The following is an 8,804-nucleotide window of genomic DNA, read 5'->3' on the forward strand; positions in this document are numbered from 1 at the left end:
AACAAGGCAAGTGGCCCAACCACTTTGGAACATGTGGTACAAAGTACTGGAGATGTAGATGGAGAGGCTTGAATGATGTCAGTACTTGTTGTACATGGTGTGGTGCCCAACAGCAAAAACATACAAAAGGCTTCCAGGGAAAATACTGAGATTTCTCATTGAGGCTATTTGAATAATCTACATCTACCCCAGTGAAAATTAGCCACTTTTTTTTAATGTTATCCTAGGTATGTTATTACGTAAGACAATTGTAAGCCTCCAAAAGTTGTGAAATTATACCTACTTGCTTTACTTGCCACTACATTTTTTATTCAAGTTCCTTACCAAAGTTTACATTTTTACAGTTTTCTTACCTGGAGTTTACCTGGAGAGAGTTCCGGGGGTCAACGCCCCCGCGGCCCGGTCTGAGACCAGGCCTGAGTAAATTAACATAGGATTAATAATAACCTCAGAGGGTTAATAACATAGAAAAAAATTAATTTTTGGCCTTCTTTCCCAGAATACAGCCCACGTCCGTTCTGGGGAAAATATGAAGAAAATTTTACATTTCTGATGGTGCGATGGTGCAGGATACGCAGCAGTTTTTCAGAATAGCGCCATGCCAGATATGGCTAGTATTTTTAAGATGATTATGACAATGTGCAAATTATAAGATGTTTTGTCAGTCAGGACTTTGTCAATTAATACAAAGACAAGAAAAAACATGAGATTATATAATGTCTGAGAGATCTGTGAAGTGTAAGGGTTTAGGGTGGTCGGTAATGAGTTTTTTTTGTTATTTATTTGGATATATCTGCAGTCTAATTCTATATAATAGTTACATAATGGAAATAAAAGTTCGCTATCTTTCAATGAGGCAATGCCGATACTAAATATTACATTAAATAAATAAATAAATATATTTCTATATGTACAAGGCCTAGCTAACATCAATGACATACTACTACATACATAGAATACCTCCTTTTATGCTGAGTATTTCGGGCAAATTAGGTCAGTTTTGTCCCAGGATGCGACCCACACCAGTCGACTAACACCCAGGTACCCATTTTAAATGGATTGGTGAACAGGGACAGGGACAGCAGGTGTCTTATGGAAACATGTCCCTAATATTTTCCAGCAGTACCGGAGGAGATTCGAACCCCGGGCTTCAGTGTGTGAGCTAGTGATCAAGCTACAGGATACCCTATGGTATTTGTGCATGGAGCTCAATCACAACATATCACCTTAAACCTTTAATAACCCAACAAAAAGCTGCAGTGCGATTGATTGCTAACTTGCACTAGACAGATCACTCCACCGCTTTTCAAGAGTCTTAACTTGCTTAATATACAAAACATCCACACACATTATTGTGCCTACTACATACACAGAACACTATACTCAAATGTAAACCCTCCTGTCAGACTACTCCTGGATGACTATAACAGAACACTACCATAATTCAAGACACAAATCACTCTTCGATATCCTACGTGTCCATCTCTCCCTATGCACCTAAAGGGCCCGAAGATCTGGAATTCATTACCAGAACACACAAATGGACCCCTGCTACCTGCAAATCAATTTAAGACCCTACTTAGAAATCACCTCATCACCCAAAATTAACCAGACAAACTACTAAATACCTACCAATTACCCCCGTCAAGGGAGGTTCCTTGATGCTGGTGATGGGCTCTTGATCTAGGGAATTGGATCTGCTCCGGTTCCTTGAATTGATCCTGAATACCTTCCATCCCCCCACGTCCTGTACAATCCTACGGGTTTAGCGTTTCACTGTGATTATAATAAACCTACCAGTTACTGAAGTTTCTAAATAATTTAATTCTGCCCAACTATTTGATAATCTACTTCGAACTTAAATTTTTTTCAATTTCATTATTGCATATTGCTGATGATTACCATTTACTCATTACTTCAAACTTATAAGTGTTTCAATGTCTTTGTTTAAAATGTACCAATTTGTAATACTACTTCATATTGTAAATTGTTTTAACTTATTCTAAATTCTAATACTGTACTTTTATAAACTAGTACGTAGTACCTCCAAGTTGTGTCACATGCCTTCTCAAGGTCAAAAAATATGGCAATAACTGAGTGGTTATTCGCAAAGGCATTACGAACATATGTATCCAAGCGTAGTAAGGGGTCTGTGGTAGATTGGCCCTTACGAAAGCCATATTGACTGGTGGAGAGACTGTTGTGTGTCTCTAAATACCACATTAAACGTCGATTTACCAGACGTTCCATCACTTTGCAAACTGCACTGGTAAGAGCAATGGGACGATAGTGGAAGGCATCATGTCCCATAGTACCCGGCTTGCGGAAAGGGAGAACAATGGCAGATTTCCACAGCTGGGGAAGAACTTGTGACCAAGTAAGATTGAAGAGGTGTAAGAGGACCGTAAGGGCTAACTGATGTAAATATAACATCCAAATATGAATGTCGTCAGGCCCAGCTGCCGATGATCGGCAAGCTGAGTGTGTTGCCTCCAGTTATCGAAGTGTAAAAGGCACATTATATTGTTCTCCTCTGTGAGAAGAAAAGTCCTAGGGTACTAACTCTCTGGCAGACTTTGAGGAAAGAAACGAGGGACATAGATGGAGCCCCTGGGAAATACGGACCAGATGAGTGCCAATTTCAATGGCAACATCAAGAGGGTTTGCTATATCAACACCGGCGCCGGGTCAGGAGAGTATTTACCACTCAATTTCCTCACTTTTTTCCAGACTGCACTCATAGAGGAAGCAGAGGTGATGGTGGAAACAATCTCGCCAGCAAGTGCATTTAGCGTCATGGATGACATGGCGAGCGACCGCACGCTTCTGCTTAAAATCAAGAAGTCTCTCATTGGTTCTATTGTACCGGTACCTGCCCCATGCAGCACGTCTCAAACGTACTGTACGAGCACAAGCAGACCACCAAGGCATGCATTTCTGAGAATGCCTGCCTGAGGTTTGTGGTACAGAATGAGAAGCTGCGGTTAAAACTGACATCAAGAAGAGGTGTAGGAGCTCATCAATGGAGGATGAAGAAGGAACTTCGCTAAAAGCAGTGAGTTGCGAGTAAAGGTCCCAATTTGCCCGATCAATAGGTCATGATTTGCAACAAGGAAAATACCAGGAATCCGTAAGGAAGGGCACCTACGGACTAGAGGGGTTAGAAAAGTCTACGTGCGGTGGCATCGGAAGACGTTCAAGCAGCGAAGGAACGGAGTGTTGCGAAGAATGGAGTTGTGGAGATGGAGGAGAGGGAAGAGAAGGAACAGGAGGTGGATCAGTGTCCATTGAAGGTTTAGTCTCTGCAATATATTCTGAAATAGCGTCAAGTGTTTCTGAATTCAAAGACGTTGTATGGGAGACAATATTGGAGATAGAAGGAGGAGGGTGAGTAAAGATTGGGACAGTAATGGACTGTACTTAAGTAGAGGGGGGACGAAAGCGTGTTGGGAACTGGAGAAGTAGTGTGGGAGGGGACAAAAGAGGCAGAAACCCCGGAGGTGGCAGGGATGGGAGGCACAGAACGAGGAGGGGGGTGAACCTCCACACTTGTAATAGAGCCAGTGAGAGGGGAAGAACCAGGTACAGAGACTGGAAAGGTAAAATGTGGGGGTGGAAGAAGGGAAGGAGGGGGCAAGGAAGATTTGAGCAAAGGGGATTTTTTGGACTTCTGAGAAGTAGAGGGGCGATTGGTAGAAGGTGTCGTGCGAGATCTTGTGGATACTGGGGTTTGTGAGTGAGAACAGGCTGAGGTGTTGAAGTAGGGATGTCTGAGCCCAGGACAGCAAAATAATTAGATACAGGAGTGACTATGGGAGGGGTATTATTATTATTATTATAATCAAGGGGGAAGCACTAAACCCATAGGATTATACAGTGCCTATGGGGGGATGGAAGGCATTCAGGCTTAATTCAGGGAACTGGAGCACAGATCCAATTCCCTAGATCAAGAGCCCCTCACCAGCGTCAAGGAGCCTTCCTTGAGGGGTATGGGAGGGGTAACAACAGAGGAGGCTGCAGAAGATGGGACCCCAGAAGTGGGGGGATGTTTTGAAACACGAGAATAAGAAACACGGGGTAGTCTCCCTTGGAGGCGGAGATGAGAAACTGCCATGGCATAAGGGAGACCTTCTGCTTCTTTGAGGCAACAGATTTCACGCTCATTTAAGTAGACCTGGCAATGGCGAGAGTACGAAGGGCGAGCCTCATGACAATTAAGGCAAGAGGGAGGTCGACTGCAAGACGTATTAGAATGGTCGTCGGGACCACAGACTGGGCATTTAGCTATAGATCTGCAATATTTCGCTGGGTGACCAAAATGCCAGCAACTTGTACTGTTGCAGTGTAGGGATCACCTTTCAAACTTGTAACCGATGTCCTGCAACATAAAGAGAGGATGGGAGTTCACGGCTGTCGAAAGTTAATCGAGCCACATTGCAAGGGTATCGTCTCCGCCAGCGGGCAGGAAGGACATAAGTGTCTGAGGATTGGGAGATCCTGGAGTTCCAGCTGTTCAAGAATGTCATTGCCACATGTGTGTGTGTGTGTGGGTGTGTGTCCTTGTGTGTATGCATATATTTGTACGCTCGTGTGCACATGTCCGTGCGTGCGCCCTCGTGTGTGTATGTGCACGCGCGCACTAGTGTGGGTGTATGATCCACTTAATATTTGTATTTATAACTCATTACAATTGTGACCAGGTGTGGACGTATCAGTGGTTCATTACTTTGTAATTTGTTCATGACTGTAACCATGTATAGGAGTGAAGCTGATTCATTACCTCTGTAACTTGCCATGATTAGTGACCAGATCTACCTGGAGTTCATTACCTTTGTAACTAGTTCAGCTATCATAACTTTGGGGTCCAGTCACTGGACCCATTATGTACCTTTGTAATCTTTTGACTACCGCCCACAGGATGGGTATGGGGTGCATAAAGATATTAAACTAAAGTAAGTGTGTGTGTGTGTGTGTGTGTGTGTGTGTGTGTGTGTGTGTGTGTGTGTGTGTGTATGTGTGTGTGTGTGTGTGTGTGTGTGTGTGTGTGTACTCACCTATTTGTACTCACCTATTTGTGGTTGCAGGGGTCGAGTCCTAGCTCCTGGCCCCGCCTCTTCACCGGTTGCTACTAGACCCTCTCTCTCCCCGCTCCATGAGCTTTATCAAACCTCTTCTTAAAACTGTGTATGGTTCCTGCCTCCACTACGTCATTTTCTAGGCTATTCCACTGCCTTACAACTCTATGACTGAAGAAATACTTCCTATCTCTCTGACTCATTTGTGTCTTCAACTTCCAATTGTGGCCTCTTGTTTCTGTGTCCCCTCCCTGGAACATCCTGTCCTTGTCCACCTTGTCTATTCCACGCAGTATTTTATATGTCGTTATCATGTCTCCCCTGACCCTCCTGTCCTCCAGTGTCGTCAGGCCGATTTCCCTTAATCTTTCTTCATAGGACATTCCCCTTAGCTCTGGAACTAACCTTGTTGCAAACCTTTGTACTTTCTCTAGTTTCTTGACGTGCTTTATCAAGTGCGGGTTCCAAACAGGTGCTGCATACTCCAGTATGGGCCTGACATACACGGTGTACAGTGTCTTGAATGATTCCTTACTAAGGTGTCGGAATGCTGTTCTCAGGTTTGCCAGGCGCCCATATGCTGCAGCAGTTATCTGATTGATGTGTGCTTCCGGAGACATGCTCGGTGTTATACTCACCCCAAGATCTTTCTCCTTGAGTGAGGTTTGCAGTCTTTGGCCACCTAGCCTATACTCTGTCTGTGGTCTTCTGTGCCCTTCCCCTATCTTCATGACTTTGCATTTGGCAGGATTAAATTCGAGAAGCCATTTGCTGGACCAGGTGTCCAGTCTGTCCAGGTCTCTTTGAAGTCCTGCCTGGTCCTCATCAGATTTAATTCTCCTCATTAACTTCACATCATCTGCAAACAGGGACACTTCTGAGTCTAACCCTTCCGTCATGTCGTTCACATATACCAAAAATAGCACTGGTCCTAGGACCGACCCCTGTGGGACCCCGCTCGTCACAGGTGCCCACTGTGATACATCATTACGTACCATGACTCGTTGTTGCCTCCCTGTCAGGTATTCTCTGATCCATTGCAGTGCCCTTCCTGTTATATGCGCCTGATGCTCTAGCTTCTGCACTAATCTCTTGTGAGGAACTGTGTCAAAGGCCTTCTTGCAGTCCAAGAAGATGCAATCAACCCACCCCTCTCTCTCTTGTCTTACTTCTGTTATTTTATCATAAAACTCCAGAAGGTTTGTGACACAGGATTTGCCTTCCGTGAATCCGTGCTGGTTGGCATTTATACTCCTGTTCCGTTCCAGGTGCTCCACCACTCTCCTCCTGATAATCTTCTCCATAATTTTGCATACTATACACGTGACACAGGTCTATAGTGTGTGTGTGTGTGTGTGTGTGTGTGTGTGTGTGTGTGTGTGTGTGTGTGTGTGTATGTGGGTGTGTGTGACTCAACAATCAATATTTGCACCAATAACTCATTACAGTTGTGACCGGGTGTGGAAGTGTGAATTGCTCATTACTCTATAATTTGTTCATGATTGTAGCCAAAGTATAAACGTAAGTAACCATTCTACAGAATTCATTACCTTTGTAACTTGTGAGCTCATTACCTTTGTACCCAGTTCAGCTATCAAAACTTTGGGGGCCCAGTCCCTGGACCCATTACGTACCTCTGTAATCTGTAAATACCTTTGTAACTTGTCATGATTGTGACCAGACTTACCTGGAGTTCATTACCTTTGTAAATTGTGAGTTCATTACCTTTGTAAATTGTGAGTTCATTACCTTTGTAAATTGTGAGTTCATTACCTCTGTAACTTGCTCAGCTATCAAAACTTTGGAGTCCAGTCCCTGGACCAATTATGTACCTCTGTAATCTTTTGACTACCGCCCACAGGATGGGTATGGGGTGCATAATAAACATATTAAACTAACACATGTCTGGAAATTCTGTTGGACTATGGTATGGGGCAGAATGACAGTATCACTACAAGAATTGAGAGAATGATCTTTTTCAATAGTGATAGGAATAGTATCGATATGTGAAAGGATAGAATGATCATGAGCTTGGGTAGCATTCTGGACAGTGACGATGTGCATACCGCTCTTGAGAGCATGAAATGAAATATCTCTACCAACATGGCGTAGGAGCATTTTGCCAATACTATGGTCAGAAAGATAGGCAGTAGAAGAAGTTGGTCTTTAAGTAAAGAATTTAGTCCATTGTGTGGTCCGAAACTGAGCATGGAGAGGGAGTGCATGACATGTCGGTCTTTTCCGAGTAGAATGGGAAGGTAACGAAGTAACATCATCAGGAGATTGTTGTTGGCGTTCAGAAGTGGGGCCAGAGTTGCTCCGACGTGGGATGGGCTGGTGATTCGAAAATTGCTGCATCGTAGAGGGGGAGACCGGAAGCATAGTCAAAGGAGGGTGGAGGTCAGAGAAATCGGAGGAGTCAGTCGAGACCCCAGTACCTGAAGCTGGTGATGAAACAGCACCAGCAAAAGGTACAGGGGCATCAGGAGTGTCCAAAGAGTGGTCAAAAAACGAGGCAGGGTCAGAACGGGATGCGGTATCAGTAAGGGGCCCGGGGGTAGCAGGTTCACGGACTAGGGCTTCCATGGTTAGGTTACTTCTTTCTTTTTGTTTTTAAGAAAAAAAAAGAAAGAAAATAAAATAAAAACAAAAAAAAGAAAAAGGGGGAACAAGGAGGAATAGTTCCTAGGAGGAATGAAAGGGCCGGAAATCACCCTCCGTGCCCAAGAGGACCTCAACACCACAAGTAGTGCAGATGCAGCATGGAACCCGTGCCATACCCTACCCTTCATGCCAGTAAACCAGCAATCTAGGATAGCAACCTCACATCTGATGAGCTACTTCGGTGAACAAAAGAGAGGGCGGCCGGATATCCGCCACAGAGCATACCTCCTTTGGCTACCACCCCCGGAATCCGAAAGGCGGCCTCCAGAGATACACCCATCGCCCGAAAGACACCCAAAGCCACCCCCGGAAGACTGGAGAGGGAACAGGATATCTCCGGGCAATCCAGATTCCACGGCAAACTACACCACCGCCAAGAACCTCAAAGGAATGGGATTGACCCTGGTACCCTTCCCTCTACCTAGGAACCAGTAGGTCTGTGGGAAGAATCCCAAAGGCCAAGACAAAGGAAGGGAATAAGGGAGGGATGGGGGGCAGGAGGAGGAAAGGAAAAAGGGAGGATGGGATAGGAAAGGGGGGATTGGGGGGTAATTAGGTTTGGTCTGAGGAAGGAAACCAAAAGGTCTAATTCCTCAGACCAAGAACCTCTTCACCACGCCAAGGAGATCCCCCTTGAAGAAGAGTCCACAGTTTACCATTTATCTGCCTAATGCAGGTTGGTCATCACTAATTCGGCATCATTGGGACCTGTTGCATCTTCCTCATTTTCATCACTGCTTTCTTCTCCACTGGCTTGCTGCTGTGGATATACTACCATCTGCACAATTTCTGAGTCAGCATAATCATGAAATTTTATATAATGATTTGAGCCAGTATAATGATGAGATTTGCAGTTATGTTAGCCGAAATTAATGCCGAATTACTGATTGCCGGATTAGTGATGGCCGACCTGTACTGTATTAAGATGTGTAAAACAAATGTGGCCCCAAATATCCTTCACTAAACAGCAAAGCCACACTTTGCTGTTTAGTGAAGGATAAAGAAACCTCTCGCAGGAATGAAAAGATTTTTGATATTTTGGAGACTGATCCCAATGCAATACCT

Source organism: Cherax quadricarinatus, chromosome 40 (genome assembly GCF_038502225.1).
Source record: "Cherax quadricarinatus isolate ZL_2023a chromosome 40, ASM3850222v1, whole genome shotgun sequence".
NCBI lineage: Eukaryota > Metazoa > Arthropoda > Malacostraca > Decapoda > Parastacidae > Cherax > Cherax quadricarinatus.